The sequence below is a fragment of the Manduca sexta genome, chromosome 27 (genome assembly GCF_014839805.1).
Source record: "Manduca sexta isolate Smith_Timp_Sample1 chromosome 27, JHU_Msex_v1.0, whole genome shotgun sequence".
Taxonomy (NCBI): Eukaryota; Metazoa; Arthropoda; class Insecta; order Lepidoptera; family Sphingidae; genus Manduca; species Manduca sexta.
In genome coordinates this window covers 20,829,855-20,851,259 of record NC_051141.1, presented here as the reverse complement: position 1 = coordinate 20,851,259, position 21,405 = coordinate 20,829,855, and the positions used below count along the sequence as shown (strand labels likewise).

At 37.1% G+C, this 21,405-nt stretch overlaps 1 long non-coding RNA gene across 1 annotated transcript in view; it reads left to right on the top strand.

The window, feature by feature from the left end:
- The first annotated feature begins 17,336 nt into the window (after nt 1–17,336).
- LOC119190865 overlaps nt 17,337–21,405 on the top strand; it is a 94,611-nt gene continuing 90,542 nt past the window's right edge. Inside the window, exon 1 of the long non-coding RNA XR_005113239.1 lies at nt 17,337–17,451. This is a non-coding gene — a long non-coding RNA (uncharacterized LOC119190865). The remainder of the gene's footprint in view (nt 17,452–21,405) is intronic.

Sequence of the window (21,405 nt, the reverse complement as noted above, 5' to 3'; positions counted from 1 at the left end):
GAGTTTCGAATGGCAGTTGATGCTAACTGTCCTATCGCAGACTATGTTTATCGACGCCTGGAAAGTGTGGTATCGTATGACCCATAACCCTTATTTGAGGGTGCTGGTTTCAGTTATTTTTCCTGGATCTCTAAAAATGTTGGAATTTAGTTTTACCATGTGCTAGTAACTGGAAATGAAATCCGATCTACTTTGAAGGTAGATTTGTTTGTGATAGAAATAAAATCACTGTTTAGAAAGTTTTAAACGAATCTGATTAAGGTCAGAATAGGCCGAACGATGTTGCTGTTTTGGTTTTTATTTGCCTGCAGAAATATGTTCGCGAAATGACGCGATGACGGAGCACTGCACAGACGCGTTTCAAGGCGTGTGCAGATGCGCCTCATGAGGTGCGGAAGGCTGCAGGACGGCGCGTTCCGGGTAGTGCGAAGCGCTGCAGGACAGCGCGCTCCAGTTTTGGGCCCGAGGCCTTGCCTGGATTCTGTCCAGGAGACACATTTATTAATGTGTGCAGACTTTGGTCTGGTTTTGGGCCCGAGGCCTTGCCTGGATTCTGTCCAGGAGACACATTTATTAATGTGTGCAGACTTTGGTCTGGTTTGGGCCCGAGGCCTTTCACGGATTTTGTCCGGGTGGCACATTTTTGGTGTGCACGGACCTTGGTCTGATCAGGGCGTTTCTTTGTAAACGTGCACGGACTCTGTCCGGGAGACGCAAAGTAGTTATGCGTGCAGACCTTGGTCCGACAAACACGTTATTTTATCTACTGGTTGAAGGGTTGCATGTAACTCGAGTTCGCTTTTATAACACTGAGTAGATAGATGGTGAAGGTTACGTTTTACGTATTGCGGTTGGCAAATGCCATGATTAACGTATTGCGGTTGGCGAATGCCATGGGTAAACGTATTGCGGTTGGCAAATGCCATGATTAACGTATTGCGGTTGGCGAATGCCATGGGTAAGCGTATTGCGGTTGGCAAATGCCATGATTAACGTATTGCGGTTGGCAAATGCCATGATTAACGTATTGCGGTTGGCAAATGCCATGATTAACGTATTGCGGTTGGCAAATGCCATGAGTAACGTATTGCGGTTGGTAAATGCCATGAATAACGTATTGCGGTTGGCAAACGCCATTAGTAGAGTATTGCGTTGTCGAAGGCCACGTGTAACGCGTTGCGAGTTACTTTGTCAAGCTATTTATGATAGCCACGTTGACATCATGTATAGACGTGAATGGCTGACGTGAGCTGGTATCCTTGACGAGATTATTTTGGACGAATGAAGTCCGATCCCGTTGTTCAATATTCTTGTTTGGTTATTGCTCATGAAAGCTTGAGTGCACGCTTGCTTTCGTGAGTTATAGGCCTATGCCCGAATGATATTTCATGTGCTCTTTTGAACGAAGATCCCTGCAGATTGTCAATGGAGGTAATGGCGGAAGGACGTGCGCAGACGCGCCTCAGAACGTGCGCAGGCGCGCTCCAGGGCGTGTTGAGCGTTGCGGAACAGCGCCCTCCAGGCTACGCGGGAGCAAAACGACATGCTCCAGGCGCTGTTGCAAAACGTCGCGCACCAGCCTGCTCGGGTGCGATACAACGCGCACCAGCCTGCTCGGGTGCGATACAACGCGCACCAGCCTGCTCGGGTGCGATACGACGCGCACCAGCCTGCCCGGGTGCGGTACGACGCGCACCAGCCTGCTCGGGTGCGATACAACGCGCACCAGCCTGCTCGGGTGCGATACAACGCGCACCAGCCTGCTCGGGTGCGATACGACGCGCACCAGCCTGCCCGGGTGCGGTACGACGCGCACCAGACTGTGCAGATACGTAACGAGTTCAAATTATTTTAGTCCAGTAGATTGTGAAGACCTACTCATAGTGAGGTCTCTCTAATGTTGCAAAACTAAAGTTTGTATTTGGGTGCTGTATATTTTGTAAAAAAAAAAAAAATGCGTGATCGAGGACGATCATATTGTCAGGAGAGGCCGTGTTAGCATAGAACTTTTTAGTGAGGGTATTTGTAACACTTTTTGCTATAAAAACGCTGAGCGTTTGATAGACTGGGCCAGTTGGTTGTTGACAGTCGTACCAGTCGGTTGGTTGGTGAGATATTTGCCGAAAGTATTTCTGTAGTCAGTGATATTTCTTTTATTTTAATTAGAATTGTGACAGTTTTCTAACAATATTATTATTGTCATTAAAGATGAACAAATCATAAAATAATTGATCAAAGTTTTTGTTCAAGGTTATCATTATTATTTCATAATATTAATATTAATTTATCGACAATTTCTTCATTGTTCCACAATTCGTCTTGTAGTGGTCAAACGTCATTGTTCATCGCACCTCGTATTTGGCATCCTTTCCATAACATGAATAGGAACACATGTTATAAAATGGTTGCCAAACACCCCGCGCGACATTCTTCTGCTACACTTCTCCGTACTATGAGATGGGAGCACTACTGGAGAAGTAGGTATCGCTGCTTGATTATTTCGTTTTAAATCATATAAACAGTCAAATATTATAAAAAATATACATGGACTATACTTCCTCTGCCTCATCAATTTGCGATAATCACTAATGTGATATACAAATAATTAAAGATAAGACAAGTTGATCTCTGAGGTGCATAATGACTGCATCTCGTGAATCAGCCAACCTGCGGAGAAATTGTGGCAGAAATAACAAGAGTAATAATTGAATTTCGCGGGCAAATTAACAGCAACATCTTGTGAGATGCGTGTGTTCCGTCGCGCTCGCTGGCTCCTCGGCGGCATCTTCCGCGCCGTGTATTGTATACTCGATATGTTATGTGAATATCAATACACAGATCGCATAAAGAGCATAGTATACACAGCGCGCGATGCTCCTCCTCAGTTCTTTTTCACGCGATGTTCTATTAGCAGTACCTACCACTTATTGGGTAATTTGGATTCCCAGCTGTTCTCTCACGTGTATATTTTGGCTGGCTCTTAAACACAACGCGCGACTTCTTCTTTTGCAGTCTTCCTGTTCTAATGCAACGCCGTAACACTACCGGACTTCTCATCTTATCTTACATCTTATATCTTATAATATACTATATTAACATACCTACTTAATACTAATATACTAAATGCGCAACTTTGTGAAATAGATACTGTTCAAGGTGTTGCCAAGGTAAACTGGCCATTGTAGTATCACAAAATAAATTAACAACATTTGCGCTCGTTTTTGTTTATTTATTCATTCTTTATTTTTTAAAAGCATTATTGTGTTTTTTTTTACCCTACGTGACGTCAACAAACAAAAGGTCCAACGGAAAACAAGTGCTGGCTTCAGCCTTTTTGTAAAAAGCACAGTTTTCATTGCTGTTTTTCTGTTTCCTTATTACAAAATAGATTTCTTTTTTCTTCTTCTTCATTGAAATGATAGGGGATAAACAATAATTCAGGTTTAAAATACATACCTTAACATAATTTTCCGGTGTGGTTTTCAAAACGTCCGATATTCTCAGCAGCCGCTCAGTAATGTTAGAAACGAGCCTAAGACGTGGCGAGTTCATTTCAGAGGTGCTTAATGTCTACATCTCGTGAACAACGGCTAGAACTCGTCCTGACACTTCTGAGAGACGCCGAGCTTCTATGCTGCTGCTTCCAGAATCTTCTATATTTGTCGCCGAGCATCTTCAAGCCATGTGTGACAATTTTCACGTCAAAATTATTATCATAATATTAATAATAAGTAGTTCACAAATAGGGGTCAAGAACTAAACAAGAGAAATCTCTAGAAATTTGTAAATTCTCGATGCTATACACTATATAGTCAGTAGTTACTAGCAGTACAAGGCAGATTGTATATCGAAAGACCTATAAATTCGTTACCAGTAACTAGGGGAGACTGGGGTCAATTAAAACAAATCAAATATCTGTCAAACGGTTAGTGATAGGGAAGGGGTTACAAGGAAGTAAAGGAGTGTCTTGGGTGTTGGAACCTGATGACCAGAGTTCGATGCCATTCTAAGTACGACTTACATTATTATCGAGGTTTATTGGTTTCTCGATGCGTAAAGCAAATAATTTGATATCTCATTTCTTATTACTTTAAGAATATCGTTTTTTCATGTTAGCTGACAGCTATCATTACTATGAATATCCCAGTAGATTTGTAGTAAATACTTACATATATATGTAGATATTTTTATTACATAATAAAATATTGATAGCGTAGGTATGGGCAGCTGAATAGGGGCAATTCAAACGCGTGTTTTTGTAGTTGTATTTACAGTTGTTGTCAATGAACGATCCCAATCTCAATCTTTAATCCGATTTTGAAAATGAACCAATAATAATAAATCATTTGTGAGTATTTAAAAAAACTATGTTCTGATCGGTCGAATTTTGTAGATGGATCGAAAATAGCGCTTGGGATGCGAAGTGACGTTATTTCATAGCAATATGATTAGTAGTTTTAGTTTGATACTGTTATCATAATCGTTCCAATTGACCCCAGTCACCTCTCCATAGAAACACGACGGCGCCGGATTCTGCGAGATCGATGTTAATACCCCCTTTGAAGATGTTTGATGTATTTCTCAATAGGAAAATACATACAGACATGGTATCACACCTCTATCCCATAGGGGTAGGCAGAGACTATGGATTGCCACTTTGCACGATTCTGGCATACTTCTCGCGCTTCCTCCCCCTTCATTAATCTTTTCACGCATTCCCGCCGGTTCCGGGTCTTTTTGACCTGGCCTTTACTGAGAATGTCAGATATCTGACATTTGAAGGATCGGTGCGGTCGACTCCTACAGGCTTTTCTATCCACTAGGTAAATAGTTTTGTACATTCAGAGCCAGATGTGATCTCATGGATTAGCCTACAAAAGAAAAATACAAATGCTATCCGTTTATAAATATTTTTTAAGAACCGGTAGTTTATAACATAAATTAGTACATAGAATCAGTAAAAGTCACCTTTAGAAGTATCGTGAACAACCGCTGATATGAATTAGAAATAATACTTAGAAACAAATTTAATAAAATAAGTGTCTTTATCTTGTGATTATTTTAAGAATTAATCTACTTTTAACCTCTTTTTGACTTTATTTGATTAAAGGAACAGTCAAAAAAAATGAAATATATATTTATTTATCAAAACAATATTTAAGACAGGTTATAATAGTTAACAGTGACTCCCTAACTACGCCGAGCCTGTCCTGTGCGAGTCATGAGTAAACATTAACATGGTAAACAATGAATATTTAACGCCTGACAATTATTATAGTAAAGAAAATTAATTTCGCTGTATATTTTTATTCATTTTGCCTCCTCTTCTTGAACTCTAGTCCGCACCTGGACGAGTGCTCGGCGCATAGCGCGAGCACTGCCGTAACTTCACCTCATGTTAAATGGAGCGATGCATCTGCAAATGTTAATTATTAAAATAATGCACGAGGCTTGTGGCGAACGCACACAACTGATTATAAACCTACAAAGGTAATATTAATGCACACAATTTTTTATGCCTACAATGATATCAGCCCTAATGCTGTCCCACTGCTGGGCACGGGCCTTCTGTACTACTGAGAGAGTTTAGGCCTTTGCCCGCCACGCTGGCCTAATGCGGATTGGCACACTTCACATAACCTCATAATTCTTTTAAGAAACTTCTATAAGAATTTTGACGTATTCGGACTTTCTCACGTTGTTTTCCTTCAGCATTACAGTAACCGATAAATACGAAAAAATACTCGTATAACTTTAGCAAAGTCAGAGGTGCATATCCTTGGATTTCATAATTTCCCATCGTGAAACGGATTATAAAAAGCCGGGGAAAACTAGGTCACCGTTTCATCAACCGATGTTCATTGACATCCGATAAAAAACGGTCGTCTGGTTTTATTCTTAGTTGCACTCTATTTACATGCAGGATGTGTTACACATATTTTCAATGATCGCATGCTAGAGTTTACTCATTAATACTACAGTTTAATTTAATTATACGTTACTATAGTGTGTTACAAGAGGGCTAAACAGAGCCTTAACTGGTTCACCAACTTTTCGCCATGGGTATTCCACTTGTGACAGACGGCATATCGTCGTTGTAGGTGGAGAACTAAATAACTCGGATTTTGGCCATTTTGGACTTTCATCACTTTTGTGTTGCCCAAAACATGGCGCATATTTTGGCCTAACAAGCACTTCATTATCTTATCCCGTTTCGAAATTATAGCTTTTTTAAGTTAAAAGTGGAGAAATAAACATATTCAAATAATATATATTTTTTTGTAGAAAAAGTAAATAATTAAATAATAAAATCAACAATCTGCGACTTATAATCTGTTCAATAGTAAAGAAATTAAATAAAATGAGTTGTTTAATTCTTTCTCGAGTCTATTGTTTAACAAAATTAATCAATTAGTGTGTAGAAGAACTAAACAACTTGATTTGTTTAATTTAGACATTGCAAATCCTAATGGTATTCACTTTAATAAACTCTATAATTGTAATTATTAAACCTTATAATTACTTTACCATATGGTTTCTAGTGTGGCAAAACTAAATAACTATACGAGTTATTTAGTTTATTTCAGCAAACTTACAAAACATTGTCGTGGAAGAATTAAATAAGAAGTTTTTATTTTTTTATATTTTTTTCTTTAGGTCAGAGTTTTTTTTGTTAATGCATAATATAATAGATATTAAGACCCAAGATATATAAAAATACAGACATTAAAATTATTTATAGTTTTTTAGTAATGCTTAAAAAATAACGAAAAAAAAACTGTTAATCGCGTTTATCTCGAAACTAGAAATTTTGAGTTATTTAGTTCTCCACCTACAACGAAGATATATATCGGGCAGAAAGTCCAGGATCCAGATTAATGAGCATATGAGTTTTGTGATATGAAGATAATTCCAGATTTTTATTCACAGACAACATATAATTTGAAACAAAGACTCGGACTGAATGTATATAGAATCACGCAATGGCAATTGGCGTCCCATAGCTTATGTATACCACCAGCAGAATGACAGTTTGTAGATATATTAAAACCAGCACATTTCACTTTTTCTTAATTAAAACGTACAAAAAAGTTTTCATTGCAAACCCTGTCAAAATCTATGAAGAATCTACAAACATGCTTTTTAGATTTTGGTTATAATAACTAAATATAACGCTTAGCAAAAATCCTATAATCTATTAATTTATTTTATTCCTTGATATAATCTGGAAAATCTTGCAGAATGCCGTCTATTTCGTTGTGATCTGAGGCACGGGTATTGGCCGGCTATATCGGAGACGTTTCCTATACAGCCGGGCAAAGAATTTGAACCGATTTGCGCGCGGAAAATTCATACTTGCGCAGAATTCCAGCGATAGTTCATATATGCAGTGCAATAGAATGCGCAATGCATGTCCACGTGGAATGTTGATCGAGCACGTCTCTGTTATATTATCTGCACTTTCTATATATTTTACTTTCTTGGTGGCGTAGTTGTAATCCGGGTCACGCCAAAATAATTGAGACTGGGATTTAAAATTTTAAAAATTACTCATTCGCAGCTCGGAGTTATGAAGATATAGTGAAACCCCCGTGCTTCGGAAAGCACGTAAAGCCGTTGGTCTTGCGCCTGATCTCTCCGGTCATGTCCAATTGCCGTCTCACCGGACTATGAGAGTGAAGGAACAGAGAGTGCACTTGTGTATTGTGAACTATATTATCTCCTCCGTATTTGGTTGATCTCTAATGAGACTGGCCGCCATGGACGTTATTCGGCAAGGAAGGAATCTTTTAATTAATACGTGTATAAAACTCTGTACATCCTTTAAGAATATTGGGGGCACGAAGAAGTATGAGGTTTGGCATATTACCTATTTATAATAATTTTATATTTTTTTTTTCGACGTATGTAACTATTATTTCTTCTTCTCCGGAGTCCCGAAAAACGGCTTTCCAGGGTTCTGTTTACATCCAGTAAATATTGTATGTGTACTTATGTTTACGCGAATGTTAGACATTGAAATAAAAATATTTTGCAGTATTTATCGCGATTTTTATATTTTTAAATTCCAGTCCGCTCTGTGATCATGAATGCTACAAAGTCTTCGAATGCAGGGGGAAAATTTTAATTTTAGAATTGCGATAAAATCCGCAAAATAATTTTATTTCAAATATAAATATTATTGTGTTAGCATTTACATATTAATATTGTGTATAATTAATATTTCATTGTAGTTGAATCTTTGGAACACGTTGGATCCAGGCAAATTTGACAGGTCGGTTTGGAAATCTTTAGGAGACCTTATGATAATCTAATTTGGAATTCGGAGTTCTTTTTAATAACAAACATGGACTAGCTTAATAACAAATATGTTTAGGTATAAAGTTAATAAGAATAACAACATACCGCCCCCTAGCGGATGGTGTGAGTATGTACAAAAAATATGTAGTAATTGAGAAAAATGTTTGTTTTATAATAAACGGTATCTATATAACTAATTATTTTCGATATTAAGACAAAATTACAAATAATTTTAACACAGCGCCATCTATTATCAAGGAAACAAACCGTCCCTGAACTTTCCTACCCCTAGCGTATTAAATAAACCCGCTATCAATTTGCGAAGATGCTCCGAACGATAAAATATTCAAAGAGAGATGAAACTCTCCGCTCCGACTGCAGCTGTAAAGTTTGAAGCGCGCTCTGCTTTGCGGGTGATAAAAAAGAAAAAAAAGGAATAGTTACCAGAACCGCCAAGATAATCCATACTAATATAATAAATCTAAAGTGTTTGTTTGTTTGAACACGCTAATCTCAGTAACTATTAAAACGTTTTTTTTTTCATTGATAAATTACTCCGGAGCGCTATAGCTTTTATACCGGGAAAAATTATGTCACGCGGGTAGCGCCGCAGGCAAAAGCTAATTACTATATAGCAGTGGCATGTCTACTATACCAATTATACTATGCCCCCCCCTACCCGAAATAAATCTTGTGCGTTAGGTCTTCACACTGAATGCACGGTCATGCACGGGAGCAGATTTGCCGCGGCCCTAGGCACGCGGTCCAGTGAGTATACCTCATAGTTGTAATTACACATAGACGCTTATGAGGGTTCGTGAACATTTCCTAAACTTCTTCCCTCCGTCCATCCTGAAGAGATTCCTTATCTTCCACCACACTTCCTTCCCCATATATCCCCACCAAATATTCTTCTAGGCTCTTGGAGCTGCTTAGCCGGGGATTTCAGTACCTATCCCATTCGGTTTCCCCTGTACGTTTTCGTGTACAAATTCAACGCGGCGCGGTAATTTAAAAATGGTGTACACTGGATCTCCCAAATTACTGTTAAAAACCCCATAAAAACCCCATCAAACGTAACCAATTCTACTTTGATTATATTTATCGCAAATTGTAACAAAGTATTTAAACATCGATATAAATATACTACGTATTAGATTTGGTGTTCCGAACATTCACTGTGTTCGACTGAATTGAACTGCAATCCATTCAAATTGAATTTAGTGTGGTCAATATTGACAGCTTGTGGCTATATACGGAGTGGAACTCATGATATTAGAACTCGAGTCTAAGTGTAAACCTGGATTTGAATAAAAAATATTAGTCAAATAAGTAAGATTATTTGTTGTTCAAGTGAATAAATACGTTACAACATTTACGTTTTGATTGCCATTTTAGTTCAAATTTTGAACAAACAGTTTATATGGACGTTCGTGTCTATAGAAAATACGTCAATGTATTTAAATCGTTCTATCACTGACGGTAATTATGCCTTTGTCCAAACTATCTGACACCGCACATGTTGAGTGACGTCATGCGATACAGCTGCACCTAAGCGAATAATGAAATATTCGGCTGGACTTCGTAAAGGTTCATTTTCGGTGAAAGGAGGAAGCGGCAGTCTCAATGGTAGTTAACTTTAACCAATTAATACCATTGTACATATTCTAGGGAAATAAGTTTCCTTTGTCATTTTAATACTGCTTCGGCGACGTAGTAGTATTGCGGTACGATACTATGGTCTGGGATTCGATCCTCGTCTGGTAAAGTAGCTTTTTTTCGCGGCGGCCAACCTCCTCTTGCGACGTAGAATGCTCAAAACGTATCCCATCTATTACAGTCAACATAATATTTGTCCTAATAACTAATCTGCTAATGGCAATAATAAATTTTCGACGGCGACATCAGGCTTTTGGCACTTCATTCGCACTGACGATCCGCCGGAAGTACGCAGTGACAGGACTTCATCGCGGCCGTTATCCTGTCGTATAACATGCTGTGGCCACACATAACGACGGGCGAGACGATGCCAGCGTTCAATTGAAACCAAAACATAGTCGCCGGCGCACCTTAGCAATTATTTTAATATTTCATCTATAAATAATTCGACGGTCCCTACGTAAAGTATCGAATCTGCAAAATTGCATTTTGCAGAGTCAATACTTTAGGAACCGTTGAATATACATGGCTTGTTTAGTGTTATATTCCCATGGCGATAAGCACTTCGATCCTTATTGTCTTAAATAAATGCAGTTCATTTTAATAAGGACCGTTTAAATATCGACGGTCCCTACGCAAAGTATTGAATCTGTAAAATACAATTTCGCAGATTCGATACTTTACGTAGGGACCGTCGAATTATTAACATCATTTACAAGTAAATCCAACCATATCTCTAACCGCGCCTACAACCATCCGCTATCCCGCCGCCTCCCCACAATTCGCTAACAACCTAACCGCTTAATTTGCGCATCGCTTAAAGCGCTCGCAGTGCTTGACCAGACTACATAATACCTTAATTAATTGTAACTGTTTACACACACGATATTGTGGCTTTAATGCATAATGAATGATGGAAACTGTTGGACAGCTATTCAGTATTAACTGGTCTCCGCAAGGCCGCTGATGTTACTGGTAAGCCATTTACAAATCTGCTCACGACTGCCAGTTCATCTGTGGGTAATAAAAAATAGCTTGAATAACTTCTTATGTGTACGCCAATTTTAGAAATTCAAATAAAACTATTTTACTGATTTTATCGTGGTTTTTTATATTATTTTCATCCGACGTTTTGAAGAATTGCAGTCTTCATGGTCACGGGGGGACTAAGGTGTTACTCGTCTGTAAAATCAAAGTTACAATATCTATCTATATTTTACAATTATACATTTAAAATTGTTTTAGCTATTAACGGTCCGATCTACGTAGAAATATAGGTACCAATCTTCTCTTACAATCCAAAGCATCGGGTGTTACAAAATGTAGAAAATTCAAGTCTCTTGACACACCCACGTACACCGTCACGAAACCAAGGGGGCGATATCTTGATTTCCATAATATATATTTTTTTGCCAGTCGTTTATTATTTGTTTATATTTTACTCTCTTCATAATACATAGAAGACGTGACTACGTAGTGAAAACTGATCGACTAGATTTCTAATACAGAGCTTTTCCTATGGCAAGCTTTCGCAATCAACCCTAACAAAGTTGAATACTTCCATTTGCTCACTTGTGTGTTTTCCGCGTGCTCAGAGCAGGGCCGGATTTAGTTTTAAACTTTTGGGGCCTATTGCTCTATTATATTATTAAAACTTTTATTAAATATTAGGTTTTGATTGCAGCTTCGCCTTTCCTGGAATAAAGGTCCTAATGTACTATTTTTCCCAAAGAAAATTTGGTTTATAAGTCAATCAAGTCCTGGTCTCCTGTGTGTAAATTTTATCCGTACAGAGGAGATTTTTGTTTTGACATATAATTAAAAAAATCAACAATCTTGCAGCTTCAGAATTAGTCCATTGAAATGTTACATTTTTTAGGCCTTACCTTGCGTTTTTAGAGGACGCAATTTTATTTTTTTGAAGTGTAGGGAGGGTCAGTGTAAAGCTAAAACCAAGTTTGTGGGGTCGCCACCCTTGTCCCACGGCCGCCATCTTGAAAATAGGGGTTAAAATGGTTTTTACGATGTATCTCTTAAACTATTTATCTGATAAAAAAAAATTATAAACATTTTTGTTGAAAATTAAATTCTCTACAACTTTGGTCCAGTAGTTTTTTGTCTTAGAACTATAAATAAAAAAGTTATAAGCGAAAATGTTAAGAAATTCAATGTTAAGCAATGTCCATTGCAACGTCATCAGAACGTGTGTTTATAAGGTTCATAATACTTTTTTTTGTACTCTCATTACGTACAACACAAACCCGCGGTTGTCGGCTTGTACGCGAATTACTTGGATCCTGAATCGCTTTGGCACAGATGAAGCAATTGTTCACAAAAACAAATTTTTACGAACTGTTTCGGAAGTTACTGTACATATTGCGTGTTATTGTTATTACGTGGACAATCGAACCGAGAATGTTGTTCGTCGTCGCAGCAGCAGCTCCAGTAGTTTATAGTCAGTTTCAGAAGCTCCAGAGCCAGACTTTGATTTTGTGAACAATTGCTTCATCTGTGCCAAAGCGATTCAGGATCCAAGTAATTCGCGTACAAGCCGACAACCGCGGGTTTGTATTGTACGTAATGAGAGTACAAAAAAGTATTATGAACCTTATAAACACACGTTCTGATGACGTTGCAATGGACATTGCTTAACATTGAATTTCTTAACATTTTCGCTTATAACTTTTTTATTTATAGTTCTACGACAAAAAGTTACTGGACCAAAGTTGTAGAGAATTTAATTTTCAACAAAAAATATTTATAATTTTTTTTTGTCAGATAATTAGTTTAAGAGATACAACGTAAAAACCATTTCAACTCCTATTTTCAAGATGGCGGCCGTGGGACAAGGGTGGCGACCCCACAAACTTGGTTTTAGCTTTAAACTGACCCCCCCTACACTTCAAAAAAATAAAATTGCGTCCTCTAAAAAACGCAACCCCAAATGTAACTTTTCAATGGACTAAATATGTATATTGCATTTAATTAACAGTAAGGGACGGTATATTTTTCTATTTTTCTGATTTTAAGTTTGAAATAAGATCTGTACGTGCCATAGTGGGCTTATTGTCAGTTGATCGAGAAACTCGTCTAGCCATTTTGCTATGTAAAGAATTACACGAATTTATATGAATGGTGAAATGTAAGTTCATTTTATTTAGATAATAAAAAGGAAAATACAAAGAAAATGCTTTTAATAAACACTGTTGATCAAAAGAAATAGATTTAACCTTAGAGAAAATGACCGCCCATTCAAAAGTGTTTTTATTTAAAGATTTTTGACTCAAGTCTTCAATTAGTTAATGACTAGTCAATAACTAATTAGTCACTTACTTAAACAACGGGTAACAGGAAATCTCAATCTAAAATTGAGATATTAGCTGTGTATGTAAAAAATATCGCCAACACGGAATCGAACACTGACCATTTTTTACTGCCCCATCCTTTTTATCCTTCCTAAAAACCCCTGAATAATAATTACATTTTGTACTGTTTACATATATATGTGCACCATTTATTTATCTTTCTTTGGGGACCAAAAGCCCCATTATCCGCCCACTCCGGTCCTGGCAGGCACACGTTCATTTTATAACACAGTATCTACGTTCTATCGCAATTGCCTTACTGAGAGCGCCCATATTTTACTTGGAATATTTTCAGTGAAGACTCTTAGGTCAATGATGAAAATGGTTTGTATTTTTATCGCAGTATAAGTAGTGACTTATTTACGATAATTCTACTTCCCGAAGTAATTGTGGGGTTCACAGTTTACACTCTATTCTTTAAAACCATGTTGCAGGAAACATTTGGATTATGTTTTATGATTAGCTCCTTGTTTATTGTTTGTGTTAGAAAAACTCACAGTGTGGCCGATGTGGGATATGAGATTAGCCAAAGGATTCAAACCCAGAACCCGTACAGCCTGTTAACTGCTATAAGACTAAGCCATATAAACAATTGATAGTAAATGTCTTGTATGTTTAAAAATATAGTATATTCAATGAAATGTCACTGGGCTGGCAATTAACCGAATTTTGTCCCTGTATTGTATAGTTATACCGTCAAGTATTTGTAGCTACCAGTGGTGTAAGGTCCATATAACCAGAGTCCTGTGGGCTTCCCTTTATATAGAATTGATATAGAATCTAATTATCATTAGAACGATTTACAAACTCCATTTATGCATAATATCAAGAATTATAATATCAGCCCTGTATTATATACTGTCCCACTGTTGGGCACGAGCCTCCTCTACTACTGAGAGGGTAAAGGCCTTAGTCCACCACGCTGGCTTAGTGCGTATTGGTAGACTTCACACACCCTCGAAAATTCCTATAGAGAATTTCTCAGGTATGCAGGTTTTCCTCATGATGTTTGCCTTCACCGTTAAAGCAACATTTATGCATGTTAGTGCCTATATGTTGTGTCGGGTTGTCTTTAGGAGAATTTGGGCTTTCGCCACTGGTAGCTGGTGTAAAACATACCGCAACGCAGTACTTTGTAATTCAAAGTTCGGATGATATTTTAAAGCTCATGAGGTTGAGCATCGAAAAGCTTGCTCATTTCGTCAATTAGCCTTAAAAACGTGCTTGAACTACCTAAGAAGACCTCACTATAAGACAATACAACGATTTTGCCATGCTTAACTCCTGATTCATAAAAAAATAATCATAAAGACCACAGATCATAATACAACATTCTGAGAATTAGAATATCCTATATACAAAGGCAATAATAGCTTTTATGACAAGGTGCTAGAGTTTAAATGGGAACGTGAAAGATCTCGCGGTGCCCCATTTAATAATTAATTTATGATATGTATCGGGTGGAACGGATGAACAGGACACACTCGAGAAAGAGACAAGTCTAGAGTCGTTTTAGCGAATTAATCTCACAATGTTTGGATGTTTGAATTAAACGCCGTACTTAACTGCTGATCGGATGTAGAGGAAATTTGGCACAAGGTCAGACCATGTCTTGAATAACATATAGGGTACTTGCTATCCTAATAATTAGTTTACAAAATAAATATTTGAAAGATTAATCTTTTCTTTTCAATAGATGGCGCTATAGATAAATATGGCGATTCAGGAACTTTTGAAATGCATTTCACGCTTTCGAAGCTACTAGCGACATCTAGTAACAATATAAAGTAAACCTTTATACCAACAATGAAGTAGGATTAAAAGCAAAATTACTTGTTCAACTGAGTATTCAAATATTATAAAGTACTATAACTGTTTTTTGTAATCACCTTATGTTAAAAAATTACAACATTCACTATTGCAGGGTATAAATTTCGATAATATTAATGAGCCACCGGTGGTGATAAAAAAGCTCAGTAAAGTTTAGTACGTGGAGCCCAGGGCGGTAAACATTACAAGTTCCTGATTGTGTGATTGCATTTGCATATTTCAGGATGTACCTGTGTTAAACATTATAGATAATAATGTTAGTGTGGCCCGTCACAGTATTACATCTACGGTACATCAATACATCCGATGTTCTCTTAGATTGTGCAGTATAATTAATCGAGGTTTCTCAATTGAAGGTATATTGTTTGTTGCGTATCAAAGCGATAAATAGTGCATTTGGTATACTGGAATTATAACTAATAGATCTCAATATTGCATGTTATTAGACAATAATTCTTACCATTAGTATAAGAATTAATGTTTACCGAAAGTTTGAAAATCCGTAAAAGAACGAAATTCAATGATACAGTCCGGCGAAATTTCGAAGTAAAGTGGCAGTGGGCATCGTAAATATTGCGCAGAACTGCCGATAGATGGAGCAATAAATAATGTTTATTTAAAAATAAATGTAGCTATTTATTAAAGATAGAAATAAAAGAAATTTCATACATAATAATGTCACAAGACATTCCAATTGTTAAAGATAAGTGAACCAATTATAAATAATAATATTTTTTTTAGAATATACAGTAGTAAAACTCATCGTGAGTTAAAATAATTGCCAAATAGAATTATAACTCAAATTATTATTATTTGTAAATATGTTTATATGTAATATAACTTTATTTAGTACATTGGCGGCAAATTTAGACTTTAAAGTAGTTTTTTCAATCGTGGTAATAAGTTTCCTTAAAGTTTTTAAAGTTACGAAGTCGTCTTCGATTATAATATTTTTCTGGTGGATTGAAATATAACTATGCTTTTTATTCCTTGTCTTTCTTCTCATCATTGTATTTATGAAGAGTTATGAGGTATATCTTTATAAATAAACAAATATGCTGACACATATAACGGTTTAATTTTTACAAGTGGAAATAGTTTAAAAATTGCACTAATAATATAAAGACAATTTATATTAAACTTTGAAGTAAAAACGTAATTATTCAAAGAAAAATCACACAGGTAATGAATATATAAATAATTTAAATAAATCTATTTTATGTATAGAAAATATCGATGCCAGGATTTTGGCGGGCACAGTCAGCCTGCTTTTTTAATTATATAAAAATATTCTTATAACATAAAATATAAATTTCATTAACAAACTCGATCTGAGAAGTTGAGTCGTAATCGGATCTTACCCTAAAATATATCTGTTTCATTATTTTGTCAAAAATTTAATATTATATTTATTATTAAACCCATTATAACTAACGTTCCGAAAAGACTTACATAAAATCCTTACTTGATAAACATTATTATTTCATTAAGCACATTCCCGCGTTTACGTTTTTTGGCGCTCATTGAATTACGAGTTTTAAGTTGTTTGACCGATATAAAGTTACAGACGAGTATCAAAACAACTCATGCCACCTCGTATCATCGTAATTTTAATTAAGGTATAGCAGCGAATGCGAGTATTTATAATTGTAGTACGACGGAGTTTCCCCCGATTTCCCTTTCATTCATAGGTGTGAGGCGTGGGGCGGCGCGTGGTGCATGGAGCTTGCATCGCGTGCCACTGGCCCGGCCCACCGCGCTGCACGCATTGCATCGCGGCGCGCGCTCGGCGCATGCGCGCGGTAGGGCTCGTTCCGCCGCGGAGGCCCCAGTCGCTCTCGCGCCGCGACGCGCGCGCTGGTTCGCTTGCTGTGCAGTGACGTCGATGGCGAGCGTTGTTACATATATAACGGGAGCTAAGGGTGTGCTCGGGTGCTGCGCGGCCTCGAGTCTCGGCCCCTACGCGCGCAGGTCTTGAGGTATCGATCGATCTGACTCGGTTCGCGTCACCCCCGCCACCACGTCCGCCCTCGCACCAAGAGTGGCGAGCGACTGAGCGACGTAGTCATGCGCGAGACTCCTTCGACGTCGCATCGACCGACACCCCCGGAGCGAGTCTAGACGCGCGTGTTTCACGCCGCGTTCGAACCGCCCGCGAGCAGTTCGGCTCGGCTCGCCCGACCCCGTGCGAGTGGGGTTAGCTGCGATCGATCGGACACGGGCGACGCGTGCTGACACTTCGGTGCGATTGACCGCGCGCAAGAGCGGCTTCCCCCAGCGCGGGATCGCATACCAGGTACGCCATGCCGCATACACTTCACATATGACGTCACGGGTGCAAATACTTATGCAGATTAATTGTCGCCGCGCACATTTATGTAAGTGCGGCGACGACACAACTGTAAAAGAGCATGCTCTGCAATTCATCACGCTGGCAATACCTAGCGAATGTATGTCGCTCACGCGAAGAGATATCTTGTTCTGTACAGGTAGACGAGGTGACGACGAGAAGCAGCTGCACGGACTACACCACGTACGTTATAATGCCAAGCGAATGTATTTGTATATATTAAACACATATTATTCCTGTACAACGGATACAAACGCGTACAAACCGCCGGACCGGTTCCAAGAAACGGCGCTTTCTTGTCTACACATTTGTTGAATGAATGTTCAGCTACTTGAAACTCTACGCTACGTCCGCCGCATACTGAGAATTTTCAAGTTGTATTTACATATCATTAAGATCCGGAATTGCATGATCATACTTCAAATATATTATTAACATAGTAGGTTTAGCCATAAATTAAGCCATGACTGTTTATATATTTATCGTCAACAAATAAGATTAGGACAATTATTCTATATCTTACAACAGTTACCACGCAACGCAACTTCACACGAGTCCAAAATCAATACAGAAATCGCCCCAAAAACTCCCAAGTATGCGCGTAGCGTCGCGGATTTTCGTAGACGTCGTAGCGTTTCGTAGCATTTCGTAGCAAATTCGGATTAATTGTTACAAACGTAGATCCGTTACAATAAAAATTTATTGGATATTAACGACTATGTAAATTGGCATATTGTTACATTGTTAGACAATTAATTATATTATGTTAATCCCGTAGTCTAAATACGTTATTTTCTAATTATAATACAAATGTCTATTATATATATAAAAATATTATCCTTATCATAACAAACAGAGTAAACAAACATTACGTGTTTAGTTATAAACAATCAATAGTGATTTCAATTAATAAACGAAAACAATAAATATTTACATCGATAAATAAAATAAACATTTATTATTTATCAAATTATATTTTCAGCATGTCTTTAATTTATATTGAAGGCAAACAGCGTCGCACAACAGTAGCTAACATCGAAAAGCCTTTACAAAACATAAAGTTAAACCAACTAAATACATACGTACCCAGACTTCTAATATACCAAAATGTAAACAAATAAATAACACATCAACAACTTCTAATTCTATACAAGTCTACTCATTATATGATGCTTAAAAGGCATTACTACAAAACATTATGATACAATAAGTATAAATCACTTAGTTTTGATAGAAAAGTCTAAATACGAAACTTTGCTATGCGTTCAGAAGTTAACTGAAAATCTTGGTTGAAGACTTACTATTCATCGCTCAATAGGGTTCTTTAAGGACCTCTGTTAAAAAACCATTGAGAGAGATGAACTCTACGCGCCCCGGGCCGATAGCCTTGTGTCACGATACAAAGTCTTTTAAAAGATTCCCGTGGTAGAGTCAACAGCTCTACATCGGTGTATAATATTTATTTTTAAACTTATAAAGCCGTGATTTTGTAAACAGCTTTACAGGTTTTGTTTTATTGTTTTTATTTGTCACTAAAACATTGAACGCCATAAACATGATCTTGTATTTTCTCTCACACAACTACAAGGAATATCACGGATATCACTTTGTTTTGATTTTTCATAAGTCATTTTAATATTATTTATGCATCGAGTATGGATATCACTTTGTTTTAATTCTTCATAAGTCATTGGAATATGATTTATGCATCTAATATAAGAAAGATAAATAACATATGCCACATGTCAGAACATGTGAGTGTCTTAGCATTATGAAATAATGATCATAGTCGTTTTTGGTATTAATGTTAAACATTATGGACCAGTGGCGAAGGATAACTTGATTAATGTCGGCTTCCCTTTCAAAACCTATGTAAAATCTGTTATTATTTGTAGACCTTATTTCTTACATCTTGTCAAAAAATTTCACCCTTCGCCACTGTTATGAACTGATAATACCGCCAAATATTATAAGTCCAGTAATTTAAAGTGAATTAAATTTTAATACATTTTAAATCAATGTTAAAGGAAATTTGATACGAAATGATTAGAATGTTTTGTTTTATTTTCATTAGAAATAAACAATATTAATGATATAAAGGGACGAAAATACTATTTTCGGATTATAAACTAACTCCGCCTGTCTCTCCGAGGCTATACAGACTAACATGCATGAATTTATGATTCTTTAATAAAATTTTAAAGAACTTCCCTCAGGCGTGCGTTGATGTTTTTTGTATGGCAAAACGGAGCCGATTGCAATAAGCGATGTAAACAGAGCAACACATTTTATCAAAGTACCACAGTAGCTGCTATTCGTAGCTTCATTCATCTTACTTCGGTATACCAGTTCTGGATTCGATTCCCGCGTCGAGCAAATATGTTTTTGATCTAGAAATATACTTGAATTGCCTGAATGTGATTTTGAGCTCAGCTCGATTTTATTCACAAATTTTTATTCGATAAATATTAACTGAATTAACTGCGTCAATGCTTAATCATTTGAAGATAAAGTATCAATAACAAACAAGATGATACTGCATGAACCTATATGCAAATATGTTTTTGATCTAGAAATATACTTGAATTGCCTGAATGTGATTTTGAGCTCAGCTCGATTTTATTCACAAATTTTTATTCGATAAATATTAACTGAATTAACTGCGTCAATGCTTAATCATTTGAAGATAAAGTATCAATAACAAACAAGATGATACTGCATGAACCTATATGCAATAATAAGACAAGAAGATCGGAAACTCATGAAGTAATTGAAATATGCTTACAAGATGAAAAATCATTTGAGATTTGATCATCTTGCAGTCACTTGAAGATCCATAACAACATATTATTGAAAAGGAAATATGTGTAAAATATTATTTATTCGAAATGTTAATTGTACTTCTTGTTTTAAATATAATTGTATTATGATAAATAAAGACCTTTGAAATGTTAGCAGCTTTTTATTTTAATGTTGTATGAAACACACTGCGTTTAAATACATTTTTATGTTTTCGACAAAACGATTCGATTCTGATTTTAATTTGTTAAGATTTCTAAATCCGTCGTGGTAATATTTAGTAGACTATATCTGTAAGTTAATGACATTACCTCATTGCTAATCGATTAGAAATAGAATTCCATTTTCAAATAAAGAAATACTCGCATTAAATCCTCCGTCTACACGCAAATACCGAGTCAACCCACTGACACACGCCAGAATCAATGCACATTGAGCTTAATTGGAGTTGATAACACAAGGTCACAAGCGCAGACGGTCAGTGACGCCGAAACCACCTCCATCTTGCCCCTCTCGCTCGAACGCAGCGCATTACACACGGCGCGAGCGAGACGGCGATATATAGGTCGTTCAGATTTACTATATGCATTATGTACTAGAGATGGCCGGTGGGCGGGCGGGGTCGGCGCGGTTGTGCAGTTCCACGAATTCGCTTGTATGGCTTGTCTATCGTATCGGGAGAACAGCTGCAACGTATTTATACGGACATAGGGCTATTTATAAACATTGTTTGGCTTTCGGTCAGTGTACCTGGTTTATTTTAACCTCAATGTCAGATGATTTCAGATGCGGATATCGATGTTATGTCCGGTATAGAAATGGTTTTGTTTATTTATATTATTTAACTGTATTGACTTATCATTAGGGTTGGGATGTGGGAATAATGGTTTGGTGATATCGGATGCGAGGTTTTGGAGTGATACTGTTTGTTGAGATAAATACTGTTCCCAAATATTGCGTGTATTTTGTGACTAAATACAGAATGAAGATGGCGAAAAATCTTGTGGCCCGTTCCGAGTGAGATGAGGACAATGAAGAACCAGCATCTTACAGGAGGAAAGCAAAAACATTTCTTTAGAAAGAAATCTATGAGCGGTTTTT